The sequence below is a fragment of the Dermacentor variabilis genome, chromosome 10, assembly GCF_050947875.1.
Source record: "Dermacentor variabilis isolate Ectoservices chromosome 10, ASM5094787v1, whole genome shotgun sequence".
In the NCBI taxonomy this organism is placed as follows: Eukaryota; Metazoa; Arthropoda; class Arachnida; order Ixodida; family Ixodidae; genus Dermacentor; species Dermacentor variabilis.
In genome coordinates this window covers 27158328-27183172 of record NC_134577.1, presented here as the reverse complement: position 1 = coordinate 27183172, position 24845 = coordinate 27158328, and the positions used below count along the sequence as shown (strand labels likewise).

Genomic DNA, 24845 nt, shown 5'->3' with positions numbered 1-24845 from the left:
TTTAACGTCCACCTAAACCTAAGTCCGCGGGTGTTTTCACATTTCGCCCCCATAGAAATGCGGCCGCCGTGGCCGGGATTATAACCTGCAATATCACTAACAGCGGCAAATACCCAAGCATGGATAGTCAGTGATTAGATCTGCTCTTGTTGCCTTGATGCGGCAGACTTCATGTAAATATGAAATATGGCTTGTCTTGCAGCACATGCAAGGCAAACAGTAGATATACGTTGCTTGCAGTATTAAAACTAGTACTAATTGCGAACTGTAGTTCAGTGACGCAAGCAGCCATGAATATTTGAATGTATACTAAGTGCTTTCATAATTTTCACCTAACCAAGTGACCAATTAATAACGTCAAGTTATATATGACTATTTTCTCTTTCTTCTTGCAGTGGCCAACTCGGCTCGCATGATGTACCACGTCAAGCGACGTGGAGTGCTCCCGTACTTCTCCTACATCGACGTTCGGGTCCGATTTTCTGGAGCCCCTCCGAGAAGTACGTGAGCCTACGTTTCTTCCGGCTATTAAAATGTATGCCCCTGAAAAATAGCACCACTGAAAGCTAACAGCGCACCAGATCACAGGCAGCCGTTGCAGAAGCTAGGAATGAACACGATGGACGCCTGCTATATTTTGGGGACCAATCACAACACACACTTTCATCTTTCTTATTTAGGATTTTGCTTGTACTTGACTTTCGTTAAGTGCGTGTGAGCCGTAATTTTGAATGCCAAATCAAATACAAATCGAATAGTGTCACAAGCGAAAGTAATTGAATGTACAATACTTTTCCAATAGTTCTCGAATGAGGAACTTCCGTTTTCACCATTAATATGAAGCGGTCTTCACATCCCAATGTATTCACGACGCTACTAAATTTGAGCGAATAGTGTGGACCTTTTGAATTGCTGTTGATTAACCGCACGAATAAAGCAATAGGAGCACATAGGCAGTTTGTTCGCATACTGATGACTCGTAGATGAGTTCGGAATATAGCAGTCTAGCACGAAAAGAAAGGCAAAGAAAGCGGAAAGAATGGACAAGACACATTAAAGCGGCTAAAGTAAAATAATGCTGCATAAAGAACTATACACTATACCTTCGACACTGCAGTGGACTTGATAAACCCTGTGCAACCTGTCACCAGAGGCGATGATCGAGTGCAGCCAGTGAGTCAAGAAATGGGTCGAGGTAATCCGGCGCCGACAAGGGACCCTCTCCGATCCGGGTCCTCTGGACAGAACGCCCATGGTCGTCTACAGGGCAGAATTCTTTGAACAAATGATGGCCCTGCGCATGTAAGTGCACGCTTTCATAATCAAAATCTATCTATGGTCTCCCGCTCTCTAATCTTTACGAAAACCCTTGCTAGCTTTTCCGTAAAACCTACCTTCCTCAACGATTTGCATGATCTTGTATACACAATCTATAAAGAATTGTCAAATGCTCTTTTGTGTGAAAAAGATCTTTCGTTGCTACACACGTGCGTCAGACTTAGGGTGATGAAGATTGCTGCTTATTTCAGTCATCAAGGGACACTTGTCTGCATCAATGTGCCATCACACCGTGCAGATAACCCCATTCAAATACCATAGACTCATTGAAGTTTCAAATTGCAAGTGATTCTCAAGCCATGGCCAATAGATATTCAAAGTGTATTCCTTTAGTTTACCAAGTACTTGCTTATATTCTGAAACGCATGAATAACCAAAATTCTAAATCCAAATGGAATATTATACTGCGCCGAAACAAATTACTCAATTCGAGAATCTGGTATTCAGAATTTCTTAAAATATTTGATTACGATCGAATGCAACGGAGTACTAATAATGTTGGAGTCAGACTTCCATAAAAATGCCCCATGCCTGCGGTCAACTGGAGATTTGTATAGCCATTTCCAAGCCAACCATATTTAGTGGCGAGCTAACATTTGCTCATACATGATCTGCCTTCTCGAACAGACGTCCTGTCAGATTTAATTTGTGTACATTTTGTTTTCACGTTGAAATTAATCAAGTTTCACTGACCTTTCCTTCACAATAGTAGCTTGTTAGGCATCAGAGAGGTCTGTTCAAACGCGACACTTCGGCATCAACCAGTTTTTTAAATTTGAGTAGGTGTTCACTTTCATATTTAAACCAGCTGTACGGGGTCATATCCCTTACATACCAACTAGGTCAAGTTCGTTTCTTACCGTGCTGCTCACTTGAGTTTAAGTAAAGGTTGTGCTATGTCTGTTATCAGGAAAAAGCAGGACATGCATGGAAAGGGCACCTCATTTTCGTTCAACGCTTCCTTTGCATATGCTTTCCCTTGTAATTTGCATGGTATAACCTTTGCTCTGACAATCATAGGATTGGGACATTGTGCAGCCACAAATATAACAATGAAATTTGCATTCTTCGGTCATATCATGCAACAATCCTTGTCATTTTTTGTTCTTTTCATCGTTCATCATTAGCTGGCATGGCACCAAGTCTTTGTTATTAGCAATATTGGCCACGTTCTGGGGCAAAAATTAAGTTGTGTTTTATGCTGTCAAAACCACAATCTGATTATGAGGCACACAGAATTGATATACTCCAGGTTTAATTTGGCCACCTGGGGTTCTCTAGCGCGCACCTAAATCTAAGTACACAAGTTTTTTTTTTCATTTCAACTCTGGCAAAGTATGGTCACTGCCGTTGGGGTTTAACCCACAACCTCGTGATCAGCAGCACAACGTCATAGCCACTAGCCGTAACCATAACCTACTTGCTACAATGGGTGATGCTATTGAGAAATAGAATATTAAACAGAGTCGAAGGCAAAGAATCATTACATAATACAGCCTCTGGTATTCTCCTTCGATTCCTTGTATTTGCAAAGATGGACACTGACATACTGATATGCCCTGATTCAATTCAACAATTAGGACATGTCTCCATGCAACACCTTGACTGTCTTTCGCTTTGCTTCATTACTGCTCACCAATACCGGAACTCAATGTGCACCTCAATCGCAGCCTCCCAGTCGCCTGTGCCATTTCTGTGGCCATTTCACCAACTATTTGAAAATAATGAGTGAAGTGTGAATCCATACACATTGAGTTCGTAATATTCTTAAAATCATGGGGTTTTACGTGCCAAAACCACTTTCTGATTATGAGGCACGCCGTGTGGAGGACTCCGGAAAATTCGACCACCTGGGGTTCTTTAAGGTGCACCCAAATCTTAGTACACGGGTGTTTTCGCATTTCGTCCCGCTCGAGATGCGGCCGCCATGGCCGGGATTCGATCGCGCGACCTCGTGCTCAGCAGCCCAACACCATAGCCACTGAGTAACCACGGCTTTTCTGTTTTTTTTCTTTATTGCCGGATTCTATATTTACTTGTTCGCACTATTTACGATGTTCTTAATTTGCAGCATTTCAAAAGCCATGGCGATTATTTGGTGTACTAAAATAAATCACCTTTAGGACGAACCCGGCTAAGTTGAATTTTCGGATGTCAAAACCAATGAGTTCACATTTAGTTTGTTTGCCACATACTCAAGGCAAACGACTGTCTGCCTAATTGATCCTCTAACTTTGTTAAGCTTATCTATTAGTCACCACTGATACCTACTGCTCAGGCATGCCATAGCTACATGAGATGCAAATGGTGTTTCTGCGGACATAAACAGCCAATGCTGCATCAACAATGACATGCAAATGTGTACGGCTGATACCATAGCAACAATATTTGAATAGGTTCTCAAGTGCAGTTATGGTACGGACATTGGCCAGGTGGTGCAACAAACAGCTGTGTTCACAGGTAGCAAAACGGAGCAGTGAAGCGCAAAATAAAAGGCTGTGCAAAATGACCCAAGCCATGATAGCGCTATTCATTACGTGAGACAAGAACCGATATCATGTTACGCTAACGCATAAGAAACCCACCACCGTTTTTCTCTTTTGCCTCGAGTATCTCTCTCGCCGTTGTTGATTATTAATATGCAAGATTTGAGTTTCCTTGAAGTTTCAGTGATGTCCGAATGCCTGGAAGTTCAACGCCACCAACATTGCGAAGTATTGGATTGCGCTTACATGACATTTGCTTAACAAAGCTTGAAGTTTTCCCTACGTAATGTCTGCCGACTGACTGTCGAACATCAAAGATTTCATCTTCCACTCATGCCGCCTATGGACTGGGGTGTCTGCGATGAGTTTTACACAAGGATCAGTTCTTGATTATAAGCTTCTAGCAGTTTGGTGCCGATATTCTCAGGTGTATATGATCTTATTTTTGTCTATCCTGGGAATTATGTTAAAGGTTAGGTATGACTGCTCCGGACAGGCCGCCATTGGAATCTGAACCTGGCAACGTTTAACGTTAAAACGCTATCTAGTGAGGCGAGTCTAGCAGTGTTATTGGAGGAATTAGAGGGTAGTAAATGGGATATAATAGGGCTCAGTGAGGTTAGGAGGACAAAAGAAGCATATACAGTGCTAAAAAGCGGTCATGTACTGTGTTACCGGGACTTAGCGGAGAGACGAGAACTAGGAGTCGGATTCCTGATTAATAAGGAAATAGCTGGTAACATACAGGAATTCTATAGCATTAACGAGAGGGTGGCTGGTCTTGTGAAACTTAATAAGAGGTACAAATTGAAGGTGGTACAAGTCTATGCCCCTACATGCAGTCATGATGACCAGGAAATCGAAAGCTTTTATGAAGACGTGGAATCGGCGATGGGTAAAGTCACAAGAAAATACACTATACTGATGGGCGACTTCAATGCCAGGGTAGGCAAGAAGCAGGCTGGAGACAAGTCAGTGGGGGAATATGGCATAGGCTCTAGGAATAGCAGAGGAGAATTATTAGTAGAGTTTGCAGAACAGAATAATATGCGGATAATGAACACCTTTTTCCGCAAGCGGGTTAGTCGAAAGTGGACGTGGAGGAGCCGGAATGGTGAGACTAGAAATGAAATCGACTTCATACTCTGCGCGAACCCTGGCATCATACAAGATGTAGACGTGCTCGGCAAGGTACGCTGCAGTCACCATAGGATGGTAAGAACTCGAATTAGCCTAGACTTGAGGAGGGAACGGAAGAAACTGGTACACAAGAAGCCAATCAATGAGTTAGCGGTTAGAGGGAAACTAGAGGAATTCCGGATCAAGCTACAGAACAGGTATTCGGCTTTAACTCAGGAAGAGGACCTTAGTGTTGAAGCAATGAACGACTATCTCATGGGCATCATTAAGGAGTGCGCAATAGAAGTCGGTGGTAACGCCGTTAGACAGGAAACCAGTAAGCTATCGCAGGAGACGAAAGATCTGATCAAGAAACGCCAATGTATGAAAGCCTCTAACCCTACAGCTTGAATAGAACTGGCAGAACTTTCTAAGTTAATCAACAAGCGTAAGACAGCGGACATCAGGAACTATAATATGGATAGAATTGAACAGGCTCTCAGGAACGGAGGAAGCCTAAAAACAGTGAAGACGAAACTAGGAATAGGCAAGAATCAGATGTGTGCGTTAAGAGACAAAGCCGGCAATATCGTTACTAATATGGATGAGATAGTTCAAGTGGCTGAGGAGTTCTATAGAGATTTATACAGTACCAGTGGCACCCACGACAATAGTGGAAGAGAGAATAGCCTAGAGGAATTCGAAATCCCACAGGTAACGCCAGAAGAAGTAAAGAAAGCCTTAGGAGCTATGCAAAGGGGGAAGGCAGCTGGGGAGGATCAGGTAACAGCAGATTTGTTGAAGGATGGTGGACAGATTGTTCTAGAGAAACTGGCCACCCTGTATACGCAATGCCTCATAACCTCGAGCGTACCGGAATCTTGGAAGAACGCTAACATAATCCTAATCCATAAGAAAGGGGACGCCAAAGACTTGAAAAATTATAGACCGATCAGCTTACTGTCCGTTGCCTACAAAGTATTTACTAAGGTAATCGCAAATAGAATCAGGAACACCTTAGACTTCTGTCAACCAAAGGACCAGGCAGGATTCCGTAAAGGCTACTCAACAATAGACCATATTCACACTATCAATCAAGTGATAGAGAAATGTGCAGAATATAACCAACCCTTATATATAGTTTTCATTGATTACGAGAAAGCGTTTGATTCAGTCGAAACCTCAGCAGTCATGGAGGCATTACGGAATCAGGGTGTAGATGAGCCATATGTAAAGATACTGGAAGATATCTATAGCGGCTCCACAGCCACCGTAGTCCTCCACAAAGAAAGCAACAATATCCCTATAAAGAAAGGCGTCAGACAGGGAGATACGATATCTCCAATGCTATTCACAGCGTGTTTACATGAGGTATTCAGAGACCTGGAGGGGGAAGTAGTGGGAATAAAAGTTGATGGAGAATACCTTAGCAACTTGCGATTTGCTGATGGTATTGCCTTGCTTAGTAACTCAGGAGGCCAATTGCAATGCATGCTCACTGACCTGGAGAGGCAAAGCAGAAGTGTGGGTCTGAAAATTAATCTGCAGAAAACTAAAGTAATGTTCAACAGTCTTGGAAGTGAACAGCAGTTTACGATAGGTAGCGAAGCACTGGAAGTGGTAAGGGAATACATCTACTTAGGGCAGGTAGTGACCACGGATCCGGATCATGAGACTGAAATAACCAGAAGAATAAGAATGGGCTGGGGTGCGTTTGGCAGGCATTCTCAAATCATGAACAGTAGGTTGCCACTATCCCTCAAAAGGAAAGTGTATAACAGCTGTGTGTTACCAGTACTCACATATGGGGCAGAAACCTGGAGGCTTACGAAAAGGGTTCTGCTGAAATTGAGGACGACGCAACGAGCTATGGAAAGCAGAATGATGGGTGTGACGTTAAGGGATAAGAAAAGAGCAGATTGGGTGAGGCAACAAACGCGGGTAAACGACATCTTAGTTGAAATCAAGAAAAGAAATGGGCATGGGCCGGACATGTAATGAGGAGGGAAGATAACCGATGGTCACTAAGGGTTACGGACTGGATTCCAAGGGAAGGGATGCGTAGCAGGGGGCGGCAGAAAGTTAGGTGGGCGGATGACATTAAGACGTTTGCAGGGACAACATGGCCACAATTAGTACATGACCGGGGTAGTTGGAGAAGTATGGGAGAGGCATTTGCCCTGCAGTGGGCGTAACTAGGCTGATGATGATGATGATGACTGCTCTGGTATCACTAAGCCAACGGAATGAATGAATACGCTTGAAGATTAACAGTAGTGAAAGCGGATCATGATCAAGGGAAGGACATCTACAGGAAAATAAAATTTGTTGGTTTGCATACGGCGCACATTACGAGATTATGATCGGCAGCTTACCGCTATCCTTAAATTGAGTACAATCATTGCGTTCCACGGGTATTAATGTAAGGACCACATACTTCGGGAATAACAAGAAATCTTGAGAAGATAAAGCAGACACAACGTTCAGCTACAAGAGGACAGCGCTGCCGATTATAAAGCCTATAGGGTATGCCAATATTTTGACAGTAAGAGGAAAAGGTAGAACTTGTCGGGACATGCAATGCGTAAGAGAAATAACCGGTGACTTATTACGGTTACAGTACGTGTGCCATTTGAACGGAGGTTCCGTGGAGGTCAGCGGGAAATTAGATGGCGGAGATTAGAATCAGCTCCCGCAAGACAAGTGCTATTTGATATTGCTGGGAATGAACATAAATAGTCTACTGGTGATTATGACGACTGCTTCATTTTTTCGCCGTTTTGTCATTGTTAGCTTCCTTTTTCATTGCTTGAAATTTTAACGGTTAGCTTAGCTTATAGACGTATTACTGCCTATTACGCTGCCTATTACAGACACTATGAGGTGAAGTGGTTAACCACATGAAGTAATTCTGTCACTATGGACAATAACTTACAAAATTAAGCGACAAATGCTCATGAAAAATTGAGATATCATTTATTTTCCTGTGAATACTCCGGTTGGACATGACATTTTGGAGACGGCGGTTGGCTTTTGTCGTGTGTGAGCGTGGCATTAGTTGCGCTATCGCATAAATAATTATAGTATCTTGGAATGGAAGATATGGAAGATTATATTTCTCCTATCTCGGAATTTTTTTGTTACAAGATCGTGCTATGGTTGCGTGCCTCACTGCTATTATTCACTATAAGTATTTCTGTACCATATAACCAACGAGCCCCAGAAGTAATTTTTTTTTCCACCAGGAGTTTTATATTGACGAGAAGGCAAGTACAAGTACATTGTAAGTACAAAGAGCCAAGAACTGAGTTGCATATGCCGTGGTATCTGGAGTAGCAAGGTGAAGAGCAGAAACTAAATGCGCTGCCTATCAGCTGATCGCTTTCTTCAAAACAATGCAGCATATATGTAAATGAATTGTAATAAAAAACCAACAGTGCATATGAAAAGTATTGTAGAACATGTTAATGAATGGACCGGAGTAGAAATTTCTTTACCATATCGTCACGCTGTTGTACAACCAATAATGTGCAATGCATGGCACATGAAAACAAGATTTTGCAAAGCCTAAGCGTATATTGGGATTTATGTGATGCGAAGCCTAAGGGAAGCGTGCAATCAAGTGCTGTGCAACTAACCGTGATGCGTACAATTCTGTTTACTTTCATCCTGCGGAGCATTTAATCCCATACAACGCATACGGTTATCCACCAAGAAGGTCAACTTTAACCCCACGGAATATTTTTGTATCTGCACACTGCACCCTTTGTATGCTACGCCGGAATTTAAGCACTAAAACATGCGAATGCGCAGTGTTAGACATCTACGCAACGATGTCACGAGGACAAAGGCAACTTACGATGCTTGGCGAAATATCCGCCGACGTGCCGATCGACCCAGCATCAGTACCCACGCGAAATCGGGGAGAGTGGGCAAAGAAAGCAGACGCCCCTTTTGCCTGGGGTCCTGCACAAGCCGCGGTTTTCTCCGAGCTAACTGCACTCGTCGCAAAGCTTCCCATTTTTGCCCAATTGGAACCATCAGCCCAAACCGCAGTCCACACTGACGCGAGTGGTTACGGAATAGGTGCTGTCTTGGCCGAACGTCGACGTGGAGCGAACTGCGCTATCGCTTATGCCTGCAGGTTGCTGTTCACAAAGGTGGGAAATGACTGAATTACAGAATATGAGTGCCTCGCTCTCGTATGGGGAGTTGCAAAATTTCGACCTTATCTATTTTTCCGTCCGTTCACAGTAGTTTCCGACCACCATGCCCTCTGTTCGCTCGCCTCTTTGAAAGGCACTGCAGGCAGACTCGATAAATTGGCACTGCGCCTGCAAGAGTACACCTACGCGGTTGTACACAAAACTGGCAGCCTGCGCAAAGATACGCGTTATTTGTCCCGCTACCCTGTGGCCGACTGTGACTCTTCAAGCACTGAATGCCTCGTCTGCGTCTTTTCGATGAGCCAGTTGCTTAACTTCGCCGAAGAACAGAACTCTGCATACCTACTTCAGAGAAATAATCGAGCGCCTGGAATCCTCTCCTAGCAAAGCTTCTGTGCCCATGTTCACCTTGAAGGAAAGTAGGTTATATCGGCGTAATGTGTACGCTGACGTTCCTGGCCTCCTCATTATACCATCACAGCTGCGCGCCACGGCTTTTCGTTAGCTTTACGACGCCCCAACCGCTGGCCACCTTGGTGTTACTCCACGCATATGACCACGTGCGCCGTCGTGTCTATAGGCCTCGCCTAGCCCGCTCAATGCGGCGTTACGTCAGCTCCTGCGAGATCTGTGAACGCCGAAATAAACCGTCCATGCTTCCTCCTAGATACCTTCAGCCCATCAACGTTCCACCTGAGTCCTTCTTCCCTGTAGGTGTGCACCTTCTTGGACCCTTTCCCACATATTCAGGAAACAAATGGGTTGTCATCGCTACCGATTACGCGACGCGCTACGCAATGATATGAGCGCTGGCCACCAGCTCCGGAATTTCTCGTCCGTGACATATTTTAGTACACGGTGCCCCACGTCAATCGCGGACTGACCGAGGCCGTACCTTCCTGTTTAAAGTTATCGACGATATCCTGCGCTGCTGTTCCAAGCAGCACAAGAATACCACGTCACGCCATCTCCAGCAGAACATGCTCACAAAGCGCTTGAATCGGGCCTTAACAGACATGATTTAAAACTACGTGTCGGCTGACCAACTTCATTGGAGCCTTGCACAGCCATACGTGGCATCCGCATTCAATTCCTCGCGCCACGACAGTGCTGGATATTCTTCCTTTTACCTTTTGTTCGGACATGAACCAATTTTACCGTTGGACACATTTCCTCCTTCACCTGCAACTTCGACTAGTGAATATGCATGCGACACCATTGTTCGGGCTCATTACGCGCCGCAGGTAGCCCGTGGGATACTTGCTGCTTCCGAAGATAATCAGAAGCGCATTTGCGACCAGCGATATCGCTACTTAAATTTTGCTTCCTGTGCCGTCGTGCTACTTTGGGGAAGTGGTGTGGGGAAGGGGGAAGGAAGGTTCCCCTTCCTTCCCCTCCTGACTTGTGGGCCGTTATGAAAAGCTCCTTCCTCGCTAAACGGGCCCATACCGCGTCCTTCGACAAATAACTGAAGTCACATACGTGATGGCGTGCGCCAGTCCCACTACATCTATTCCGTTGCCCATCGACGTCGTCCACGTTTCGAGACTGAAGCACTACCACCCTGCCTGTGCTATGGATCCTTAGGGGCGCCGGGCCAGCGCTTCTGCCGCAGGGGGTCGTGCTACGGGCTACTGGAAGATGATGACGACCCTTCGATTTAGTTGGCCGTACCCATAAGCGGCCACGGCCTGATCTCATGACGGCGACGTGCCCTGCTCGATGTTCACTGGCTGGCCAGTGCTTGCTACACTTCTCAATATACCCTGTAAATAGTTTCACTACGGTGCTTTCACGTAACAATATAATAAAAAACCAGCAAGCAAGAAACACTCTCTGAGGCTTCGCTTGAGTGTGAGCCGGCCACAGTCGCAATTTTTTATCTCCCTGACGTTATCTGCGCAGTTGCCCAGTCCTAGCAATCGCTCCAATGCGACCACACAAGTGTGCGCTCGTGCACATTGGTGCTTATGAGACTTGCCTACATTTGTTGTCTAGACAGAAGATGATCATAAACGCTGCAATGCCCAACGAATCATTTATGCTTCGGTGAGTTAGAGAGCTCAAAAATTTCATTTGAGCAAGGGAAACTGAACTCAGCCTGTAGTAGCGTTTTCATACGCTGGAGCGATGGTTCAGCTGCCGATAGCTTAGAACCTACCAAATAATTCTTTACTACTTGAGCTTTTGTTAAAAGAACATACGATTATAATTTTTTGTACGAATGCAAATGTGCGGACCAAAGTAATTGGAACACGGGAGCTGTGGCCGACCGCATTAGAATGCTCAATGCCCTCTAGCAGCCTAAAAGCTGCTAGAGGGCTTTGGGATTGAAATACATGAGCTGTCAGCATTCTTTCATTCACTATGTGGAACTCCGAAATGGCCCGTGGCCTGCGAGTATGTGAAATCCAATTTCTTGTTTTTCCTTTAGGCGGCTAGAGGGCATTGTGATGCAGTTCAACCACAGGTCCCAGGTCCCGTGTTCCGGTCACATTTATTCGCACCTCTACTCCATGGCCAGAAATGAACGTAAACAAGTTGTTTTATTTTCCTTGATGTGAAAGTATGTTCCGGAATTACATTGTTAAATGGCGAGACGTTGCTTGTATATAACATGTTTTAGGGAGCAAATCTTGCCAGGTGGGGAGAGGCGAATAATTAAAAGAAAAAATGCGCACTGCAATGCGTGTGAGCGATCTGTTTAAACGACGACTCGCTAAGAGCGAAATACCTTTAACTAACAAATTAAACAACAAAATTGTACGACATTTGGGTCAATTTACGACGGCCGTACGACCATTATACAACATATTATACGACCGGTGAGCGAAGTACGTAGACAAGATTGATTTCACTGCTGGGATTCTGGAGTGATAATTGCAGCCATCACTCGCCGTGGTTGCTTAATGGCTACGTTGCTGCGCTGCTACGAACGAGGTCGCGGCATCAAATTCCTGTTACGGTGTCCGCATTTCGATGGGGGCGAAATGCGAAAACACCAGTGTGCTTCGATTTAGGTGTACGTTGAAAAACCTCAGGTGGTCCAAATTTCAGCAGTCCCTGACTATAGCGTCCCTTATGATCAGATAGTGGTTTCGGCACGTAAAACCCCATAATCTTTTTTTTTAATTGTAGCCATTGAGCCGGCGCGTCCGGAACAGCAAGACAAGACGATCGTGTGCTGATAACTGAAAGCGAATTAGAGAGCAGCACCGCATACATGATGCGAACGAAGCAGATTCACTCTATTTTGCAATTAACTTTTACTTGTCAGGCAGCGCACGCCTGCTATTTTCTTCGTACCGTGTTCTTCATGCGCTAATTCATTGGTTAAATTCCAGCTCACCCAGTTTGCAATTTTTTGGTAGTGACAGCATTAGCCATATAAGATAACTGTGGCATCGCTAGTTATACATTTTTATTTGACATAATGAAATAACGTTTTACAGCCTCTTGCTCCCATTTCATTGCTGAGAATAACGAGAAGGATTGGTGTATTCGAGTTAAGTGTTGGTGAAATCGTTTTATGACATTACTTTGGCAGAGAGAAAAACAAATTGAAAGATTACGACTCTACACGTCACGTCTTCGAAGCGCTCACCTTGCTTGTTTGACTCGTGCAGTCGGACCCCGTGCTGCCTCGCCCGCTTGACCTGGTGGTGAATCACGAGAGGCCAGCATCGTCTTCCTCCGACAGATGCGTGCAGGACACGAGCATGTCGATCTCGCGCCGTTCGTTGCCGGCACCAATGAAAAAGAAGTCAATGCACACGTATGTGAGAAGCACAGTGAAAGAGGTGAGGACAGCCAAATAAGAAAAAAACAGGCAAACGCAAGCGAAGCACACGGACATAGCGCCAGCTCCCAGCAAATGAATCACTCTGGAAAAGGAGAGGTTATATACTATGTCTCACCAGAGGGGAAAAGCAGAACGAAAGCATCGCAATTGTATGTTATGTAAAAGGGTCTAGGCCATCCACTCCGTGATACCGTGATTCCCTACGTGACAGCACAGGCGGTGCCATGCGCTACGAGCGCATGACATACTCCACGGGCGTATGTTTCTTACTCTCTCTCGTCTGAATTCATTCCCAGGAATACGCAACATTTGCCTTTCTTTTCTCTTTCGGTGATTGCTGTAAGCCTGACAACATTTCGCTCACGCCCATTCTACCTTTACTTAACGCAGCGTGCAGTTTTGCCTAGGTTATCTCTGATGATTGATTGTCAAATTTCATAGATTGTACCTATGCCCATGCAACGTAATCAGTGCGGTGCTTGAGATGAGCTTTGCTAGAAGGATAAAGTCTTCGTTATAGCCCTACCATGTCTTTCGTACCGAAGCCACCACACGTGTATTATTGCGCTTTTCAACCTTTTTTGTTATTATGAGATTTCATGTTACAAGTAGGTATATCTATGGTAAGACTAAGTCGACAAAATAGAAGAGTAAACTTGAAAATTAATAGTCAAAAGACTAACGTAATGTAATGTTGCATAGCAACAGAATGAGAATTCGCGATTGGTAGTCAGCCTCAAAAATCGGTGACCGAAAACGTACATCAAGGCTAATCAGTCAAAGGCTACCGTGATCACGGGAAGAAAACTTACGGGAAAAATAAAATCGGCTGGAACTCATACGGCACGCATTACGAAATCATGACCGGCAGCTTGCCGGTATCTTTGAAACGTTAATGGTTTCTGCAGGTGCTAACTTATTGAGCAGAAACCTTGGGACCAACAAAAAACCTTGAGAAGAAAATGTTCGACCTCTCGTTTAAGGACAGGAAGACAGCGAAGTGGATTGTTAAAGCTGCGGGTGCTAGCATATTGAGCTGAAACTTTGGAACCAACAAAGAACCTTGAGAACAAAACGTTCGACCTCTCGTTCAGGGACAGGAAGACAGCGAAGTGTATTGTTAGGGCTAGCCGTTTTTGTAGTTGACATTAGGAGCAAACTGTGTAGCTGGGCGGGCCATGCAATGCGTAGGGCAGATGACAGGTGGTTCGGAAGTGATATCGTGGACGGCAGTCAGTTAAGTGGTGTGATAAAATTAGGAAGTTGGCAAGCATAAGGTAGTATTAGCTGGTGCAATGCAACGGTTATTTGAACTTGCTGGGAGATGCCATAAATAGACTGCTGGTGATGATCATAAATGTTTTATTTTTTCCCCTCAGGTTCGCTTCCTTTTTCATCGCTTAAGGTTTTACGGTAACGTTCGCTGGTAGAAGCAATGAGGTGCAGCAGGTAACCACACGAATCAAAGCGGTAACATCGGGCAATCACCAACCAAATTAAGCGACAAATACTCTATAAAAATGGAGATGTTATTTATTATCCCTTAAATTCCCTGATGGGGCATTACATTACAGATTTGCTGGTTGTTTTTTTATCGTGCGTGAGTGCGATATTGGCTGCGCTATCACGTAAGGAGTTAAGGTATGTCGACATGGATGACATCTAGCGTTTGTGTTACTCTAATTTTTTATTTATTTTCTGAGCATATGGCGCTATTCTTGTATGCTTCGCTTATAGTAGTCTATTTATGCACTATCAGTATATATCTATCATATTACCAAGGAGCTGAAGTCGTAAATATCTATCAGCAGTTTTATCTTTCCGAGAAGGCAAGTACAAGTACGTTGTAAGTACATGGAGTCAAGAATTGAGTAAGATACCGTGGTATCTGGACTATCAAGGTGAAAAGCAGAATATAAATGCTTGCGCAATCAGCTGATGCTCTTCAGAGAGACGCAGCATATATATAATTGACCTACAATGAACCAACACGGCATATGAAACGTAATGAAGCACAATATGTCAATGAATGAACAGGAGTACAATTTGTTTCCCTTGCTGTTGCAGAATCTGCAATATCTCAGCTGGCCCACATTAAGAATTCAATATTTCTAATACATGCCTCATGAAAACGGTTATGCAAATCCTACGAATATGTCAGAATTTATCGCAGCTTTAGTGAAGCGCCCACTCACATGCTATACAACTAACGGCGATGCAAGTTTACATTGGAGTGGAGCGTGTAATCTCATACGATGTTTATCCACCACAATGGTCATAACTTGAACCTCATGCAATTTTTCATATTTGTAGACTACACCGTTCATAAAGCTAAGCCGAAATTCAAACACTAATTCAGACAATTGCACACTGTCAGATTTCTACGCAGAGATGTCACGAACACAAAGGCAATTAATGCTTGTCAACGCAAAAATGGTGATTACAAGTGTATGAATGCACAGAGAAGTGTGACACATGTTTATATACGTTCAGAATTATGTACCTCTGGTGTCAACAGCGGCTCATAACCATTCTGCAGGATTGGCCAACAATTGGCCAACATACCAAACGGCTAATTCAAAGAAAAGCAAGTGCACTAAAGAATGAAATGATTATAGTGTGCTAATTTATTAGGACCTCTGTGTGCTTCAGAGGTAATTATGTCCAGATATGATATGTCCAGATTTTATGTACGAATTGTTTTTTATTGTGCATAACAGAGGTGCGCCTCTTGGTACTACTTTGTCGTTCAGCCTACGAGGATTATACGAGCCCACTCACTCCTATTTGCATTTGACGCACATAACATTCACATAAACATCCACAAATACATCGACGGAGATAATAACCGACCCAGAAGCAGCGGCGGCCCCGCCAAGCATAGTATAGGTTAGAAAAAAGAGAATCTTAGTAAACTATGCGTGTATCGTAACAATTCAGCAACCAGTGGCGTGTGCTCATCAAAGCTGCTGCTGTAATGTTTTTTTTTATGATTTACCTTACGGTTACGCTATTCGCCACTATGCGGGTAACTATCAGCCTGGCTACCAATATCGCACCTATAACTACTATAATTTATCTCACGATCTATGTCACTCGGCTTAACTGTCTGATTACTGGCGTGATAAGGGACTTATTCTTGCTTTATACATAATGCGTTACAGCGATACGCAAGATGTTAGGCCCATGGCCTATGCACGTCGTCTACCGGAAATTACTAGCTCGGTTACCACCGATAACATTAATAGCCGCCCTAAACGTGACTACGCAGCAACATGGCAGCGCCCCACGCAGGCCAAACCACCCGCTTCGATCCCAATTCGAGATTGTGAACTGGTGGACTGGTGGTGGTAGACTGGCTTAGAAAATGGCCCAGATAATGTCACGTATTTATGTGGTATTTAAGATAAAATCTAGCCAGCTTACTAAGCGGCTCAAGTATTATGCGGCTAAAGATTATGCGGCCCAAAGGGAATTTTTTTTAGAAAATATTGTTTATACACAGATTCCACCCAGAGCTTCTTTCTTGCGTGCGATTTCGTACATATAATTTATAAGCACGTCATAGGACATTGGTAACACTCATCACAAAAACATGGAAACACACATTACACTAACATGGACACACTGGAAATCGAATCCGGGTACATTGCATTGCAACCGAACACTAACCACTACGCATCACTACGCTAAAACGGAGGGTTTGCCTAGCTATCTGTAGATACATTTGTGCTTCGGAGTCTTTCGTTTTATGTCGACTGTTCGCCGTCAGCGATCGTGTGTGGTATACATATAGTTTGTGTAACTGTTGCCGATGCTTATGTGGTCGGTGACAGCAAAGATGTATTTAAATAAATAGCAGTATGCAACTACCGCTTTCAACAGCTGTCATGTGCCGCAGAAAGGCTAAAAAAAGTAACATTACCAAGCATTGGAACTGCGCGAAAACAAAACTGCTTCACCAGGCGAATGTTTTCTTCAATGTTTTGTCTTTATTCGCTACGGATTGTTTGCGGCAGTCGCTGTTTAACAGGGAATTTGGTTTTCCCTGAGAAGCGTTTACCATCGTTCACAAGGTTCAGTCAAATGTGATCCGCCTCCAGCACGCGCACCTTCAACTATACATAACTGCACTTACTTCAATGTTACGCTGCCTCCACAGTATTACGGCAATACGGATACGCTATTCTGAGACGTCGAATAAGCGGGTGGGATTTTGCCGGAACATCTGTTAAACTGACAAATACTTCTATTCTCCTCCGCTGGCCGCCCGTCCGTAAGACTGGCATATATCGCTTTTGTGAGAAAAGTGCCCCTGAACCGCTGGTTTTATGTCACTCCGTTGCATCTAATGATACAGTGTTCGTTTTGAAGCAGCAAAAGCCGCGTCAGTATATTCGTTCGTCAGCCTACCGTAACTGCATTGCAAATATGGGAAGCTTCACTGCTTCGCACACGCCAGCTTGTTTTTACCTCTTCACCGGGTGCATGTGACGTTGCGACTAGCTACCGTGGCCATACCTGCATTGCCGTCGAGGTTAAAAGAAAGAAGGCAGGAAAGAAATCGAGGAGTGGTTAAATAACTTATATTGCGATACATAGCATTCCGCGACTGCTGTGGACTACGGGGGATGCAGTATTGGAGAGTTCTGGATTAACTGTGAACACATGGCGGTTATTCAACGCGCACCGAAGGCATGACGCAAGCGTTGTTGCATTTCCTTCGGGATGCGACAGGCGGGGCCTAAGTGCTTAAGCCACCGGGTCACCGCGGCGACCGTTGTCGAAAGAACAATGCACCTAGCTGTTCGAAATTGTATAACCAGGTTGGATTTTGCCGTCGTATCGAAGCTGACAACTGCTTCGTTCCTAGCCTTGCAATCGAAGATTCAGACCCAAACTGAACCTGGAACGACCACGACTTGCCCATTGTCTTGTGCTACATTTGTCTGATCAGCTCCACCGCAATGAGCCCTTTCTGCTATCTCGAATGGAATCGATTCTTCGTATGAAAGACGAACTGCATTCATGCACGAACTACTTATGTCAGTATTAAAAAAGAAGCACGCCGACTGCATTCAAGTGGATGCGCCTTATTATGTGGGAACAACGCCTTTGTGCTGTGTGAGGCAAAGTAAACTGTGCCAGGAAGTGAAATGCAATGCATGTTTTACGTATTGTGTACATTAGTTGAGTGCCTGTGCCTTCCTTATATTTGTTATGTCCACTGCACCCAGATACAGTTATTAAAAGCGTATTTTTCCCTTACCACCAGAAGTATGCTTTTGCGCAAGGCCCACTTCATCTCTGTATGCATTCTGAAAGAATGTTGTACATTCATGCAGGCATATGTTCATGCAGACTTAGACAAAGAGCATGTTTTTCAAATGGGAATGATTTATTCACAACAAAGTACGCAGCATAGTTTCACTGTAGGTTACACAGACTGAGGACTTATATACCTTGCTCTGACAGTAAACAGTAAAAGATAAGCTGCAACAGAAAATACAAAAGCAGATAGGCAGTGTTCGGGCCTACAGCTTTTAAAATGTGAAACAAGCATAACGCATGAACTTGCATGAACTTCATGTGATTGTGATCAACAAAAGTTGGGCCTCTCAGTTGGTTGCTTTCTCATTCATTAAAAAAGTTTCCTTTTATAACCCAAATTATTTCAAATAGAAGACAAGTACAATATCAGAAACAGAACACGCATACGTCCCAAACTTAGTTTAAGGTCCCATTTTCTATATATAGGTTATCTAATGAAGAGCTTAGGCAGTCAAGTGCTCGCAGCTAATGAAAAGATATCTATCCAAGACTCGCATGAAAAAAGGAAGAATTAAAGTGCTGCAAGAAAATGTACGTATTTGAACTGGGAGCCAAGCAACATAAGAAGTCTTGACCTGCGGAGTAGTGTTTCGGTGAACGTAGAGGGATGCTAGGGAAGTATATATGTATTCACTGCCAATGGGAAAGAAAAAAAAAAGCCCTTTGAAATATTTATTTATTTATTTATTTATTTCACAATAACCCTAAAGGCCCTCTAGGGAGGGTATTACATAGGGTAAATGTTACATAGGAGAGGTGAACAGTGCGTAATGTAAATACAATGGAAAAACAAAACTGGGAAAAGATTAATTACAGTGCATCAACGTACAAACACAAACAAATAATGATAGTTATCAGTACAGGAACTCTAAATGGTTTGTACAAAATGTGACACTGTCGTGGAAGCTTGGTTAACGGCGCATTAACAAACAAAAAAAGAAAAAATAAATATGTTTACAAATCAGAGAGTCAGACGTGATATATTAGGTATTCATGGTACTGCGTAGAGCGTCTGTAAATTTTAAGGCATTTGTTTCGGTGACAATGTGCGATGGCAGATTATTCCATTCTTTCGAGGTGCGAGGTATGAATGACTGACCAAATGCGAGGGAATGACACATTATGCATTGAACTTTGCAAGAATGATCCCGACGCGGAAAAATGACTGAGGGTTTACGCATGAACTCGTTATGAAGGGATACGTGATAGTAGAGCTTATGGAATAGTGTTAAACGAGATATATTACGGCGAAGTGACAATGCTTCAAGTTCGGCGTGATTTTTTAATGCTGTTATACTTGTTTCTCGTGAATAATCTGAAAAGATGAAGCGTACAGCACGGTTCTGCAGGGCTTCTAAGTCAGTTATTAAGTATGCTTGATGGGGATCCCATATGGCTGACGCGTACTCTATTTTAGGGCGTATTAGTGTTGTGTATGCCAATTTGCGTAAGTGTACGGGAGCTTGTTTGAGGTTATGTTTAAGAAAACGAAGCGAACGGTTTGCAGAAGCGAGGATATGGTTAATGTGATTATTCCACGTCAAGTTAGGGGTTAAGTGTACGCCAAGATATTTGTAGCTATGGATTTCATTCTGGCATAATTGCTTCGTGACCACAAACACACGAGATATCATTCGTATATTTTCAGAATTATTTGTCCTGATGACTCCTGGACCTCTAGGCCATCGTCGTATCTGGAAGGAAAAAGAAATTCCACTCAGTGTTAGACAATTCCAAAAACTGCTTCACGTTGGCCCTGTTAGGGCTATGTTTTGTTGAAAAGTTGTTCAGGGCGATATAGTAGTGATCTTGCACGAAACAGGTCTTAGTGTTAAACGTAAACTTCTGAGACCGCGAGGTAACGATACCACGTTCTTTATGTGACTGCGCTCATTGCGGTGTGGCTAGAAAACCAAACTTGACTACACTTAATTGCACCTTGTTAGGGGAGAGAACATTGCCCAGGCTGTGCTAAACACCCTTGCATTGCCCTGCTACTTCACATGCGGGCTGTTGCTAGAGTATGCTAAATCGCATTGATGTGCACACGTTTATTCCTTTTTATTTTAAATATCGGCTTCGTTGTTTCCTTTCATGCCCTTTGCACCCTTCTCTCAGCACAGAGTAGGTCACTTGTATTTACACTGGCCGACCTGCCTGTCTTACTTTCGTTCTTCCTCCTTTCTTCAAGAGCAAGTGTTAGCTGATAAAACTGATCAACCAGCAGGCCCAGCTATCCATCCTAACATTATAAAACGATGCGCCGGTGATTCATTTACTACAGAAAGCAGAGCATTCTCTATAAAACACTTCACATGTGCATAACCCATAAGAAGTTGGGAACGACATGCGAATGTGTCCGAGCTTTGAAGTTACAGCACTGTACTTGAAGTTTACTGGCGCTATTAGCACCAAAGTCCATCCAAACCTAAAACCTTGATACAGTGAGCACATACGTAATGTAAACAAGGCATTCAAGCCATGAGAATAGGTGAACACGCGTAATGCTCTGAGCAAAGCAACTAAAGCGAGCTAAATAAGCTCAGTTGCGTTCTCCACGTTCTGCATAAACACATTTCACATATACTTATTTACTTCGATATCAATTCAATGTGCTTGAACTTGTGGGTTGTTTCACAGTCACCTTTCTTCCCACTTGCATGTACTAACTAATTGGTCCACATTGACAGCTGGCAATCAGGGGTACTAGTTTATATCCCTTACACTTACTGGCATTAAGCTGCACTTGCATTCATTTTCACTCGCCTAAACTAACTCGGTGACTTCCTACTCTTGTGAAATCCGCAGGAATTCTTAAGAGGGCGTTTGAATATGTGTCTACCTGTAGTGATAATACAGCGCATACAAGTGCTTCAATGTCATGCGCATACCAGCAATATTATAAATACTTGTCTCTTTCTGTGCTTCACCCCACTCCTCTATACTGACAAAATATGAGCTTTTTTATGTGTGCTTCATAATAAGCATATCTTTGCGCACTGCAATGAACAGCCATTCCGGTCCTAATTTTCACTTACCGGTGCTTTGGTCCACTCTATAGTAGCATTGGAGAACCGAGAGTTCTACTTTCTTTGGTGGCATTGTTATTAGTGTTGACTTCTCCCACTTTAATCCTGCATAGGAAAAAAAATCAGTTACGTGAGAATAAAAAGAAATTGCAGATATTTGATCATTCAAGAAACAAAACCTCATAAGAAAGGTCTTATTAACGCCTATTTTGAGGGTAGTGGGTACTCCATAGCCGAAAATCAACGCTACATAGCAATCACTAGAAGAAAGCAAATTGTCGAACTTGTTGATTTCTTTTCTTTCATGGTCTTTTAGCAATGCAGCGCTGTTTTCTGACATTATGAAACGACGCAAGTACTGAGATCAACATATTTTTCAATCTTCAAAAAAACTCAACTCCTAGCTCGATGTGAGACAACGCGCCGCTGACATTTTGCCAGTGGCATAGAATTTTGCCCCTTCTACAAGTAACGAGTGTACTGTTCCTCTCCAAGAGATACCGTGGCAAATTCTGCATCTAGCGCAAACGGACACTTCGATGCTGCTGCACCGTCGTAGTTAAAGGATTATTTTTGTGTCAAGCAAACGTCGAGCTTAATTGTGCACTTTGAATTTCAGTGAACTAGACGCGTTTAACAGGATATCCAGAAACCCGCGTAAATAAACGCATATACACAAAAGAAAGTACGTAGCACACAAGAATTTTTTTTTTTTAATCTAGAACCGTTGTTCGACAAACTTAAGCTACACAATGCAATGAATTCATTTCACAATGTTCACGAGGTGTCTAAAAAAACTGTATATTTTCCGGTTAGAACGCTACACGCGATTACTAGAGGTGCATCGAAAAAATCCTTATGAACATCCGCGCAAGGGCACCTAGCTACGAAAGAAAAATATATATCCAGCAATAATGGAATTGGATGAAACTGAAATGGAACTACGCCTGCACTTATAACTAGATCACACGCCAAAACTTCAATGCGCGTGTCCGCATTAGTATACACGCTCAGGTGCTTATATCACAGAAATTCGTTATTTGCTGGCTCATAATATTGCACTGGCAGAAATTAAGCATTTAGTAAGCTTAGCGTATGGGAAGGAAAAATCAACCTACCGACTCGACACTGGTTCGCAGCTGTACAGCACGCACTGCTGGGGCCCAACGAAACGGAGCACACAGCGGTCCGCCGCCGCTGAACCTGCTGAACGCCCTTGCGTGGCCGTCTTCTCGAAGCCGCACTGGCTTCTTGCAATTACCGGCAACATCTGGAGCATTGAACATCACTGAAGGCACCGAGAGCGTTCATCGATGCGGCCAGGGGACTTCACAACAGGAACGTAGTCGCATAAAGTCACCGGTACAAAGGCATGAAGATAATTGCAGCCGACAAGAATAGCCTCGTCCGCCGGCTTACGCCATGAGGATTGACATATTGAGAGCTCTTTCTTGATTCGGTGGATCGTGGCGCATTGCCGTTTTTAGTTAGTGGAGCAATTTGTCTGGTTAATTCCGATAACGAATGAGACTCTAGCCTATTATATAGGTGCGGGGTTCCCAGCACCTTACAACCTTCTTAGAGGGACACGCGGCTCCTAGCCGCACGAAACAGAGCAATAACAGGTCTGTGATGCCCTTAGATGTCCGGGGCCGCACGCGCGCTACACTGAAGGAAGCAGCGTGTCTTTATCCCTGTCTGAAAAGACTGGGTGACCCGTGGAACTTCTTTCGTGATTGGGATAGGGTCTTGCAATTGTTCCCCTTGAACGAGGAATTCCCAGTAGGCGCGAGTCATAAGCTCGCGTTGATTACGCCCCTGCCCTTTGTACACGGGGTCGCCACGGGGCCGGCTTAGGCCAAGACCCGTGTCGCAAAAAATCCGGCATCAGCGTCGAACGTCGGTTCGACAAAAAAGAATTTCGATCCACGCATACCCAGGCCTATTGAACTATTTGAACTAACCGAACTAATTGAAATTCTCAAGCTAAAATACGCAGAAAAGTCGTAAAATGCGATTTGCACACAACCAATATACAAGATAAGCGTCACGTTGTAGATTCAATATACGAGAAAACATAAATCTGTTACGCAAAAACTCTAAACAAACCCCTTTTACAGCTTTCTACCACGGCGTCGGCCATTTGCGCACGCCGGCGCGCACCAAATCCTGGAGGCTACGGAGCGGTGCGCCCGGTTTCTTGCAATACCTCCAGATAGCGCTCGTCTTCGCTGGTGGCGGACGGACGTGTTTTCCCAGGTCCCCGCGGCGGCGACGAAAACGTAAGTTTCTTTTGCATGCTTTTAGCTTGCTTCTGCTTTTGATTTGCTGATTTATTAGTCTTTAAATATTAATTGGCTAGCTTTTTTTTCTCTTACTTGTGCGCGGGTGAGCTTCGTGTATATTTGGTTTGGGACGTTAAGTCTTTATGTGGGTGACGTTAACGTGTGGGATGTTAAGTCTTTATAGCCTTTAAATAGTAGTTTGGAAGTAGCAAGACTGTTAGTCAGTAGTAGTAGTAGTAGTAGCTAGTAGTAGTAAGCTCATTGGTATCGGGAATATTGCTTTATTAACACAGTGAGCGCGTGGCTGCGTGTTTGAACACGCGTGAACATTATCGCTTCTAAAATATTTTGGTAATTACTTTCCAGCATTTTAACGATTGCGTGCGATTGCGTGCGATCCGTGCGTATCTGCCTTTCCAAGAAGGCACGTGCTCACAAAGCTTCGGTGTTTGTATTAGAAAAAGCCGTGTGCAACACATGACAAGAAAGACGGTAAAGCGTGCAGTGTGTGGGAGGTCCATGAAGGTAGACGAGGGGACAGATGAAAATGGAGAGTAAATCGAGTCAATCGGCAGACACTGTGATGTCGATGCTAGGCTAAAGAAAAAGGAGGCTTTCCAGGATGAGCTTGTCAAAAAGGTTGAAGAGCTCAAAAATGAGCTAAATATGAAGCGCGATGCAATGAAGGCGGCGGAAAAAAGACCTCAAGCAACCGAGGAAAAGCCGAACAGGGTGTCCATCGGGAACGAGAATGGTCGTGACATTGGAACACCGTCTCCCGACGTGACAGGAGAGGGAGTGTTATCAAAGCACGTGCAATGTGCGCAATGTGGGGAGGGGGTAGCGCGGACCTACCTTGATGCGGCCACGAAGGAAAAGCAAGGAACGCAGGGGTCCGTGCACCTTGTCAAGTCCAAATCACACAGAGAAGGATGACAAAGGAAAGCAGGGTGAGGCCTCGGCAGTAGAAGAGAGTGAAAGGGTGATTATCGCCGGCTATTCAGACCTGGTTAGGTGCACAGAAGCAATTGTGGAGAGGGTGAAAGGTGACAAAATAGTGGCGGTAAGGACATTTCCAGGACGGGCATTGGGCGTTGTCAGGGAGCGATCAAAAGCAAAGCTTGCGAAAAAATGGCCATGGACGCATCCACGTCGTGTAGCAGCTCGGCTAAATGACGTCCTCAACAGAAAAGGCACAGGGGTAGCCCAGCGCATGGCGAAGGTGGTAGACGATTTGCGCGAGCTGTAACCTCAGATGCAGATTGTGGTGTGCATGGTTCCGGAGGTGC

At 44.1% G+C, this 24845-nt stretch overlaps 1 long non-coding RNA gene across 1 annotated transcript; it reads left to right on the top strand.

Annotated features, from left to right (window-relative positions):
* Window positions 1-419: 419 nt before the first annotated feature.
* On the top strand, window positions 420-23547 carry LOC142559467 (uncharacterized). The gene is made up of 4 exons (XR_012823119.1): window positions 420-500; window positions 1118-1302; window positions 12736-12909; window positions 23392-23547. It is a non-coding gene; the product is annotated as an uncharacterized LOC142559467 (long non-coding RNA).
* Window positions 23548-24845: the final 1298 nt, after the last annotated feature.